Below are 12,132 nucleotides of genomic sequence, written 5' to 3'. Positions count from 1 at the left end.
TGGGCATAAGGGGGAAAAAAGGTGACTTTACTTTGTTCCTTTTTTTTTTTTCTCTAACAAAACCATTCATGCTAGCTCTCCTTGAATAAAACTCAAATTTCACTAGGGAAGGTTTGAGCACAAGGGGTGGTTGGTTATTCCTGTTGTCCTTTCTGCCTCATGTTTACCAGGAGTGGCAGAATTACACAGAAACTAAGGAGTTTACATAAGCACCTGAAATAACAGGATTTGTACTCTACAGGAGTTCGTAACTCACTAGCAATGATAATACACTTCAAATAAAGACATTCGGCTCAGCTTTTTCAGTTTAGCAACCTTGTCTAGCAGGATGGGGTCCAAGCCATCATTCCTCTATTAATATTCTTTCAACAATTAGCTGCTTCACACAGTTTTCCCTTTTATTTCATGCCAGAAAACAAGCCTTTCCATGAACAACATACCGAAAGGAAGAGATACTATTTTAAAGTGTCTGTGTTCATAATATGAACTGCTCTGTGTAAACAATGAGATCTTTCCTTGCCTTGAGTGAACCAGATGTTTCAGAAAAAAAAATATATCCTCCTCACACAAGGACAGTTATGGCAGAGAAGAGATTCTTCCACCAAACTGAGTAATGGACTTTTATCACTGGTGGACCAGGTTCACCTTCCACTTTTTTTTTTCTTCCAGCTGATCTGCACTATTCAGGTAGAGAGGTATAAACCAGTTTTGTCATCATGTCTTAATAGCCAAAGCTTTAAACACAATGTTGTATCTTATATTGTGCCTGTCCCCTCTCTCCTACACAAACTGCCCTTGCTATATTAACATGTTGGATATGGTTGATCATAGTTTCTTAGTTGTTTTCTAAATCCTAGCCAAGGTCAATTTGGTACAATACAATACTGTTTGGACACTGCTAGGCAGAGCTTTAAACAATATTGTCTTCTCAGGTGGCAGAAACAGGCAGAGAAGCAGGCTATAAAGACACATCCTCCCGATACTGCTTTCTGTCCCTGACAAAGCCTGTTCAAATCCCACCTCTGGGTTAAAATGAGCATGGTTTTGGCCGTGGCTTGCTCAGAAGGGCTAACAGAGTGGGGATCAGCCCAACAGGAGCTCTTTTTACTTCATATTTGCAATGATAATTTCCAATGGCAACATGCTGGACTTTGAGATGACTGAGACGATTTTACAGTGTTTCACCTCACTAGAGAAAAATCAGTGTTCAGTGTGTTATTAAAAGATTGCATTTAATTCACCAATAAGAAAAAAACAACAAACCAACCAACCAACTAACCAACACCGCAGCCCTGTATGGCTTCCAAAGAAGCAAACACCTACATGAATTTTTTCCCCTTTCTCTCATGAATCAAAGCTCAATTTCCCACTAAGGTGATATACTTTTCATTTTCTGAGGTAAACATTCCTATGCTTTCCTCCTGGTTTCTTTTATTGTTAAAAGAAAATCTCAGAATTACACTAGTGAGAAATAAACTTGCCCTCTCCTCTATAAGAAAAATTGATTGTGGGTAGTTGTGTTGTCTGTCTTTGTAAAAACCAAATGTACATGCAAAATGTTCATGGATGAACTCAAATTATCTTTCAGATGATTAATGTGAATACCGAAATTCGGCTTCAGTACTGAAGTCAAGCATCTGATTTCATTTTCTGCCTAGAAAAATGGACAGCTGAATACTTGCTACTGCTTAAGAAATTAAAAACCTGGTGAAATATATTGAATATTGCAGCTCTAAATCTTCTTGTAATTCATCAGTCAAGATAAGATTTTTTTGTCTCCTGTTTCCTAACAGGTTGACTCAAGGACCCCAAGGAATTCCAGTTCCAGATGTGTTTATACTTCCAGCTTTTCATCCTAGTGTCCTCAGAACAGCACAAATAAAAACCAGAACCCCTATAATGAGGTATCTAAACAGAAAATACAAACACAGTCTGCATCAAAGAGCTTGGGCTACACAATCCCAAATTTCTTTAAAGTACAGCTGCTGGAGCTATCTTCCACACAGCTATTGTTAATTCAGTTAAACTGCTCAACCAGAAAGGATACGGCTTGTTTTAGTAACCTACCAAGTCCTCGACTTACAGAGCCAGGGACATGCCCCAGGGTTTAGATGGGTTGGAAGGAGACATGCTTCTGCATGGGGCTTGGGAGGACATACCTTGGGATCAATGCACCTTTTCACACCATGGCTGCAATTCCTTCGATCTTCTTCTTTCCATCCCTCCTCAAACTCTACGAAGAAGCCATTGCAGGCATCTCATCTCAAGCTGAGATTAATCTAAACGCATCAACTTCTTCTGGTCTTGAGGGACAGGTCACCTGCTGGACAGCTTTTATATGCTGGCAACCATTATGTGAACAAACATGGCATGTTGCCTTCTGTTCATGCGGCTTCAGTGCCTAACAATTTAAAAGAAATGCTGAAAAGCTGTCAAACTGATTGTCAAACTAACATTGCTATCATCTGTTTACAGTCATTGCTTAGTGTGTATCATTACAGTTATTTAAAATATTAGCAACCAGCTGAATTATTCAAATCCCTGCCCAATCACAATACTCAAGTTATCTTCATAGCATCCACTCTGCTACTAGACATGCTCAAACTGTAGCCTGGAGGTCAACAGGCTCCAGTTTCTGTCTGACCTAGAAGAAAAAACCTTTCTGGACTTGCCAACTGAGCTTACTCTCCCAAGCTCCACGCGTTTGACCTGCCTCTGGCAGATCTCTGCTTCTGGAAGGGGGCACAGCATCGAAATGGTCATGTCTTCCTAGAGTCTAACCAAGATGATCAAACCAGAACTTGCTGGAACAACTGCTCAAAATTCCAGAGTTTGGGCAGGGGAGCAACTTTGCTGAAATGTGTACTCCCAGACACTGTATTTATTCCTAGTAAGGTTGCAATGGTTACCTTCAAAGCCAGTAACACAGGCTCTTTCCCATCACTCACTATAGAAAAAAGTCTGACACTGACACTGTTTAAAATATAGATTTGAAAAGAAATTTCACATCCTGTTGGTATGCAAAAATGACTTGTAAGGCAGTAAACTACATAGCCTATTAAAAAACTCCCCAAATGGACCTAGAATTGTTGAACAGGCAACCATTTACTCTTGCAAAGCACTTCCAAGTTGGTAAATGTGACCTTTTGTTTGCAAGGAAAAACAGAAGTTGCTTCTACCATTCTCCTGTCTTTCACTTCACTCTGCAGTACCCAGAGGATTTTTACAGTATTCTCCTCTGTCCTGTATATTAGAAGTTCAGCTGAAATATTTTCTGCCTAAACTTAATGAAAAATACAGGACAATAAAAATCCTTTCTCTCTTTTTCTCCCCACTATCAAATAATTTTTTGGAAGGCACTGAAAATGATAATGAATAAACCAGGCTTTCTAATATGTTTGGTTTCCTAGATTGGATAGGACTTGCATGCTAATACTCTTTATATTAAATCCAAATGGATTTAATATAAAGACAAGAAACAAGGAAAAGCATATAGGAATAGGGATAGCAAAAGGGTAAGATGTTGTAATATGAGGACAGAGCGTGTGTCTTTGTGCTCTCCAACTACACTTTGTGGTTTCGGACCATGTAAGTTGAAAACGACCTATAGTACACTTCCAGCAGTTGCACATTTTTATCATTAAAGATCGCTACAGATACTTAAAGATTCTATTAAAATCCCGAAACAATGAGACTGCTGTTATCAACACAATTATCCTCAATAGCAGAATCTGCCCAGAATGAGATCTGCACCTCTTTTGGATCCCAGACACACCAGTGACAATTTTGGGGTTGACGATCTGCTTATATTTCAATTGTAGGAAATTTCCCCCAGAAAACTCCTTTGCCAAATATTTATGATGACCTTATTTCTTTGTAAACAATACAACTGCAAAAGAAGGAGAAAAGTCTTTAATAATAAAATATTTTGAAAATCTGCATGCACAAAAAAAACCCTTCAAAGGTAGTTTCCAACAAAGCTATACAGACATCATAATGAAAATGGCGTCCTAAGCTACACAAGCCACTGTGCCCATTCTAGAACTACAACCAAAACTGCCATAAAAAATCTTTTTCAACCCTGCTAATGTTATTTGTAGATTGCACTGAACCGCTATTATATGCTACATGTTTGTTTGAGTTTGTCATGACTTAGCACTCAGCAAAAGAAAATGTTAACTGTGAGCTCCTTTAAGGTTAGGACTCTACATATAGTGGCATGTAATTTTGACTCTTTTATTGCAATGTATGAATTATGATATTGAGCACAATTGGTTCTCTCTTGCCAAATAACAAGGGTAGAATTAACTTCGAAGACTCTCATCAGACAAGTATTTAAATACAGACAGAACAGCTTCATAGCTGCACTTAATCTTATACACAGCCAAGATCCCAATGACTTCAGAGGAGCAAAATTAGACACTTAATATATGCTGAGCAACAAAGTAACACTCATATACAAAAGCTAAGCATCTTTCCTGAGCTTCTGATACTATTAATCTGGAAAAATACATTCATAGAGAGTCCAATAATCCTGCTTATAAAGTAGCTGGTTGTAGTAAGTACATCTAGTGTGTAACTCTGTTATGAGTTTCAAAGTGTTCAAACTGTTTTCCGAAGTTGCCTTCTTCATAATGGCTTAGCACAAAACTCACATACATGCGTGTTGTTAAAGTAGCTATCCTAAAACCAGACTACAAACAGAAAATAAATTAAAAATAGTGATTTTAAAGAACATCCATGAAATCTGCACACATAGCTGATTTTTTTCCTATTTTTTATTTAAATATGTTTATCGCTGTAGCAAATCCCTTACACTCTTTCAAGATACTTCGTGCTTCATTCAGAAGTACAGATAAAGCATAAGAGCATCAAAATGTTAACTGTAAACAAAAATGTCCTGTTGTTCTTCAACCCTTCACCAGAAGAGCCAAAAAGCAAATTCTGTGAGACAGGTGTGAACCTTTTTTTTTCAGTAAGAAGAACTGGATCAAAGTTCAGAGAGTTTGAAGATGCTGAAGAAAACCAGACTGCTGTTAACCCAATGCATTTTCTCTCTCATACTGGCCTGGATAAAATAATAAACAACTGGTTTAGGACCAACATTCCTTTCATGCATCAAATCAGCTCTTCTTTTATCTTGCTGGGAAGCAAAAAAACCCTTGACACCCAGATAGACAAATTGCAACAAATGTTCTTACAAGAAATCTCTGATACAATTGTTTGCTGAAAACATCTGTATAACCACATACAGTCCCTGAGTGCAAAACCCAGCTGAGATCGCACAGTCTCATGACCATGATGTCATGATTCACAAATGGAAATGCATATCTATACAAAGTCCTTGAAGTAATAAAAATTCAGTTTACAACTAAAAGAGACATAAAAGAGAAACTTTCTGGCCAGACTGGTCTCCAGGATTTATTAGGCAAGAAGGTCTCTTTGCTGCTTGGGACCTTCAACCTGGGAGAACTTCTGCTCAATTGCATGCACTACAGGTAGAGCATAACAGGACTCCCCAAGCAAACCACCACCAGCACTATAAGCTGTGAGGTCTGACGCTCCCCAAAAACAGAGGGGAAGGTCAGTTCACACAGTCCTTAGCCAGGTGTGATTGAGTTGGGAAAGTAATCGCTGTATTAATGCACTAGGTTTCAATAGCAGCAGCTATAATGTGCCTCTTGCTTAAAGAAAAGGCTGAAGCATCTGCAGTGCTTTAAGCAAAAGGAACAGTATCTTGTGGAATGACATGGTAACTTTACTGGAAAAAATCAGACCTACGCTTAAGTCCATATAGAAGCCTCTGGAACAGCCTCTCCCTGTTTTAACATCACACCATTAAACACAACGTGTACAGTGGCTTTTCATAAAATCTGACCTTTAAAAACAAGCCAGTGGCATTAGACAACAAACACCAACAAAATACTCAGTGTTACAGAGGGATAAAGGAGAAAATCCTCCTCCCAAGGGCAGGTCAGGCTTCAGGACAAGAAGGGAGTGCCACCTGCCTAAGCGTAGCTCATGCACCACCAGTGTGGCCCCAACCCACCAAAGAGTTTATAAAACTTCCTTTTTAACAGAAAAGCCACAGACCACATTCTGTGGCCTTATGAGCCATCAAAACTTCCATGAATTTCTGCAGCAGCTGGGGAGGGACAAGTCTTCCTCTGAAGAGCGTGCACATGTTAGCACCTCAGATCAGGCAAGGTAAGAAGTCTCTTTGGTTCATGGACACTCAAACACCCTCCCCTCCCCTCCCCACTCCTCCTTCAGGCTTTATAAATGCAGCATGGATGACTGATCTCAGCACTGACTCTGCAGAGAGCACACTGCCTCAGGCCAACCCCCCGGTCTCGTATTTCCCACCAACCAGCAGAAACTGGGCATATCCCAATACCTCATTAATTTTGCACCTTGGTACCATGTTGAAACATGGGGAGGTCACGCTCTTAGACCTCCCTTCACAACAATTCAGAGACAAAAAGGCTCCAGGCTTTCTCCCTGTTGCAGTAGCTAGTAATGCAGCTGCTGGACACACATTGCATCAGCAGCGTAAGAACAATCCAAAGGCCAATTCAAGCGGCAGGGGTTGAGCCTGCGTGTGGTAGGAGAAGCCAAGGGAAAAAGCAACACAAACAAAACCTCAACCCACGCCCCCTTATTTCCTCCTTCTAAACAGTACCATAATAAACCAGATGTGTGCTTTATTGCCTTTCTCCAGAAAAAAAAAAAAACCTTGCATATTAGAGTTTTTCCTTCTTTCTTGTCACACAAGTCAAAACCAAAAAAAAAAGGCAAAGAGACACCTCATGACCAGTTTCCTCAAGAGGGAAGGAGAGAGATGACTAGAAATACAATATGTACTGAGTACAAAGACTGCTGGATACCAAGAAAAAAAGGTGTATTTCCAAGAAACCAAAGAGAATGAGTCCTCTCATTTTACTTCTGATGGCTCAGTCTCCACTGATCAGATTCCAGAAGGGGGGGGGGGGATCAGATTTTCTTGCTGTTATTCCACACCTATAAAAAAGGACTGCATAAGGCTTTGACTCAGACACAACAACCAAGATAATATAATTAGCCAAATATTTGTATAGGAAAATGATGGAAGCTTTGTAGCTCAACTGCATAATGATGGGGAATGAATAGCAAAGAGTCTGGCAAAAGGACTCCAGGACAGCTTCTCCTTGCCACCCAGAGAGAAGAGAAAGACTTAAGGGACAGGACACACATGCGACCTACCCTAAAATCTAACTGAACTTCTTTCCCTTGCTCTGTTTATAGGATGAGACACAAACTACTCTTGCACAAGGCATGCTAGAAGCTTAACCCGAGGGTTTCAATGACACTTAAAGGCTACAGAGCCTTTTGCAAGCTACACAGTGAATTTTTTGCTTTGAAGGAAACAGCAACTGCTTAGTTGCTGAGCACTTTGTTTTATGTTTTAGGTTTGGAGCTGAGCAACCCCTACAAATCCCCATGCAAATCATCAGTCCAACCACAAAACAAACTCCCTCAGTTTACATAGGGAACAAGAACCTGTCCCCTAGCACAAAAACAACCTTCATGCATGCCTGGTGCATTAGAATGAAAGCAGAAGTCCTGGAAAGAGGAAGCATCCACTGAGCTCTAACAACTTGGTTCAGCCACAGCTCACAGTCATGGTTCCCCCGTGATCATGTCAGAGAGCGGGTCCAATAGCAACACTGAAAAGATTGTCAAGAATGGCATCTGGGGATTCTCTTCCTTCTTGGCACCTCTCAGTAGCCAGTCGAGTCCTCTTCCATCTTGTCACCGCTCGGGAGTTTTTGAATCTGCTGCCAAACCCATCTTTGGGAGTGAGTGTATTCATTAACCTTTAGGAAAATGCCTCACCAGACGAATTAAGTCAGGTGACATTTTATAGGCAGTGAATGAGTTTCCAGGAATGTTTCTGTACTCATCAGTAATATATATCAATAAAGTTTCAGTGTTGTTCCTAAGGCTTAGAGCTGGAAGAAGACATGAGCACACTCGCATGATGAGGGCTGGGAAGTAAGTGGCACCAGTCTCCCCCTCTACTGCTGAAAGTAATGTTTCCTCTGAAGGACCACAGATGAGAAGCTCTGGCACACGTTAAGAAATACATATGTTTTGCTTTTCTAACAGCCCTAGCATATTATTCCCTAAAAGTTTGAGGTTAAACCTTTTAAATCATTAAGTTTTCATTCAGAATTCAAGCATAAAGAGACCAAACCAAGACTGAAAACTATTCCCATTTCTCTCCTTCCCCAGGGGATTTTCTTCCTATACCACAGGCTTCCCTCTTGAAAACCGCTGTCCCCAACTTCCTAGATGACCTCGGCCCATCAGACTCCTGCCACCCCACAATGGCCTCTATCGGGAAGCCACCGATTTTAACCCTGCAGCAACACTTTGACTGAGCTGCATGTGGGCAAAAGCCTTCACAACTTAACTCCTCTGACTATAAACCCTCTGCAGATAGGAATGTTGCTGTCTCTGTTGGTGAAGAGACTCTGCTCTTAATTTACTTAAACTCAATTTACTTTAAATGGAGGTGTGTTATGGCTGACAGATTTAAGATCTCAGATATTTCAGTGGAAGGACAGAGCCATGCCTCTGCACCAGCTCTGAGAACATTCACCATTTTGTCTGGTAGCATTCAAACCCAACAGGAGCAGGTAGACCCTAGCGCCTGAGAGCACATGGACATCTCCAAAATCATTCACAAGCAGGATCGAAACTGATAGTAGGCCAGATCTGAGTGTGGGATGGCCCTTGTCTGTAAGGCAGGGTGGATACGAACTCTGTTAACACATTTGGTAGTCCTGCAGAGTTTTATTTAAAATAAAACACCTTCCCCTACAACCCATGCCAGATCTTGAGGTTTACATTTATCAAGAACGTGTGAAGGTAACAGGATAGAGAAGAAGGTGTGGCCACCAGAATAATTGTTTGCTTTCATGAAAGCAATGAGATATGATTTTGTGTATCATGATTTTCTTCTCTAGTGCAGATACAGAAAAACTTTCAAAAAATATCACAAGAGCATTTCAATGAGATTTTTACACAAAGGTGCTAACTCATCTGAGTGAAAGCGAACTACTCTTTAATAACAGGATCACATTTCCCCCTGCAAAACACAGAGCTATTTAGAAGCTGAGCAATATACCACAAATAGAAATATTAACCAGAGTGCTTTGTACTAAAAAGCCACAGATTTATTTTCTCAATGTATGGACCATAAATATTGTTAGAGAAGAGAAAGACTAAACATACACCATCTGGCACACATCTTTAACTTACACACCAAAGTTGTTAGCAGCTTTATTTCAAACATGGATCTATTCTAATGAGGTCATTCCAGCTTCCAGCACTGCTTATATTGTTTCAATACACAGCTGAAAAGCTTCCATTATGATTAATTTTTCTGCATTTTCAGAGCCATGTTTGGCTTTCAAACATTTGGTCTACAAAGGCTAGAAGCTCAGCTGGTAGAAACCAAAGCAGCTTCAGAGGAGGACACTTTTCAGACAGCAACAGCTTCTCTGTCAGACTGGACTGTACTGGCTGTTGGTGATAACGGGAAAGGGCTGGAAGAGATTGTGGTAGTGGCAAGGGAACAGTTAAAGCTTGGTTGAAGAGTTCCAGCTAGTTAAAAAGAAAAGCTCCACTAATATTTCCCAAACTTCCTTTTCCAAAGAGCGTACTAAGTGAAAATATGAAACACGCCACCTTTTCTGCTTGCATGACTGCACAGAAAATAATCCATACAAAAGGGAGGGGAAGCCTTCTATATGAATAATTAAAAAGCTAGGATGTTAATTATGTGCCCAGTCCTTATAAAGCACAGGAGTTTACAAACAACTAATCCTTTCTGGTGAGTGGAAGTGCTGTGGGTTAAGCTTAATTGCAAATCTCTGTCCATTTCTACAATTGCACACTCTCTGCACATGTACTATGCACCCAGCCTCTACATTAGGAGCTCTCACTATGTTTAAGGTTTTTATCAGAGATTCCTGCAAAAACCTAATGAGCAATAAACTTGTGTTGTCTCAGACGTCAGCAATGACCGTGACAAGGGTATTCTGACTAAGTTTCCCTGAATCACCCAGTTATTTATCAGCTGACTAGAATAAATATTGACTGTTCTTTGCACTGTCCTCTGCAAATAAAAACCCACCAAAGGCCTCAAAAGACCAAAAAAAAAAAATCAAATTTGCCAGATAAATATGAAAAAGCGTTGGTTATTTGCCCAGCGATTTTCTTGCTGTATATCAAATAATGGCATTTAGAGAATAATCTTAAAGAAAGAAGACCTGGTATTAATATAAAAACCTGAGTAGCTGAAGTTTTTGTTGGTTTGTTTGTTTTTAAAGGAATTGTCCAAAAGAAGCATAAAACCTAGAGATCACTTTTTCAGCTGTGGCAAAGTTTTCTTTCCAGCTACATGGATAAACACACATATTCTGATTCGCACGCATTTGGAAAAGCTAACAACGATTAAGCCTGGAGCTCTTTCCTAGATCTTCAGCTATACGTTTTCTCCTTCTCTCTCTTCTCTAATGTTTAAAATTTCAACTGCAGTCACCATCTGGGAGGTTTCCTTTTTTTAGGCACGCAACTTGAGGCTTCGTTCTTTGAATTTATCAAGATGCTGATTTCCAAAAATGTTAACCACAATCTGAAGGATGTGAAAGAGCACCTGAAAGCAACAGCCCTCAGCATCTCCATCTGAATCCTCAGCCAATAAGGCACTCAAAACCACAGAGCACTTGACAATGTGATGCTTTTGTTTACTTGCCTGTATTTTGCCCAGAACAAGCAAAAAAACAGTGAAGATTATGGAGAAACCAGTCTCCACTCAATGTCACCCATCCAGACCAAACATGAGTGCAAGCCTTGCTGCATGTGACCTTTTATATAATGTCTTCTATTACTGTAATAACAAAACATATAAAAGTACAGGCTTAAAAAAACGACAGCTTCACGTGACAGTCTTTCACTTCTCTGCCCGTTATTTAGTGAACAAAGGCTTTAGGGAGCCAAAACAGAAAAAACTTCCATTGGCCTTGGTGCACTGTGGGTCAAAACTGTAACCTGTCTTCTTCCTGGGCATCAGCATGAAGTTGACTCTTCCACTCCTCCACCACTGGGCAAGCTGAATGAACGATCTCCCACTAAGCTGTGAGCTACAGTTCATGGAAGGGGAGGCCAGCAGTGGTGGAAAAGGGGAACTCAACAGGGAGGGCAACTGGAGTCGCCATGATGAGGTATCATATCCAGGAAACACAGGAAACATCAATAGAGAAGTTTCTTTAATTCCACCACTCACAGAGTCCTTGGTGCTCAAAAATAACACTGAGAAGTGAAAGATAAAATCCACGAAGTAACACTTTCAGCAGTATCTGGATGCAACTAAATAATCTATGTTATTCTGGATCATGTTAAGAGCCACTTTTAACATTAAAAAGTCTATGACACACATCAATTTTGCTGCTGGTTTACAGGTAAGACACCCTAAACCACACAAAAACAAATCCCCCTAACCTTATGAGCAAAGAAGTGTAGCAGCAGAAATACCAGTCAAAGGCAGTAAAAAGGAAGTATTTCAATTTTAATTAAAAGAAAAACCTAAACACGCTATTTGGATGGCTGTCAGATCAACACTTTCTGTCTCTACTAGTTCTTCTACTAACAGTGTGCATCTGGTGAGCCTTAGCTAAGGATGGCACTCTAGGAAGAGAAGGTGTTCTTTCCTTGATGCTTCTCTTTCTGTATGAATGGAAATTTTGGAAGCAAAAGAATACAGCTCCTCAAATGAAAAGTATGTGTGTAATTCTGAGACACTAATACACAAATATATTTTTTTAATAAAACATGGGCTTGAACAAAGAGTTTTTAATAAAGATCAGATGCCAAAAGATTCTTTTAATGTCTTCAAAACCAGTTTTAATCTCACACTTAATGAGATGCATTTCACTTTTCTAACATTCCAGTCCTCTTCCAGATAGACTAACTTAAAAGGAAAGAAACTCCACTGGCTTCAAAATCACTCCAGCTGCACGGCCCAGCTGGAGGGAGACAGAGGAGTTACTCCCCCCACACTCCTTCAGGAGCTGGAGGAGACCA

At 40.1% G+C, this 12,132-nt stretch overlaps 1 protein-coding gene across 4 annotated transcripts in view; it reads right to left on the bottom strand.

Moving 5' to 3' along the window:
* The window catches only part of EGFR (epidermal growth factor receptor), a 162,568-nt gene that overhangs the window by 76,370 nt on the left and 74,066 nt on the right, over positions 1-12,132 (bottom strand). The gene's annotated exons all lie outside the window — the stretch shown is intronic.

Source organism: Patagioenas fasciata, chromosome 2 (assembly GCF_037038585.1).
Source record: "Patagioenas fasciata isolate bPatFas1 chromosome 2, bPatFas1.hap1, whole genome shotgun sequence".
Taxonomy (NCBI): domain Eukaryota; kingdom Metazoa; phylum Chordata; class Aves; order Columbiformes; family Columbidae; genus Patagioenas; species Patagioenas fasciata.
This window is presented reverse-complemented; position numbering and strand designations above follow the sequence as displayed.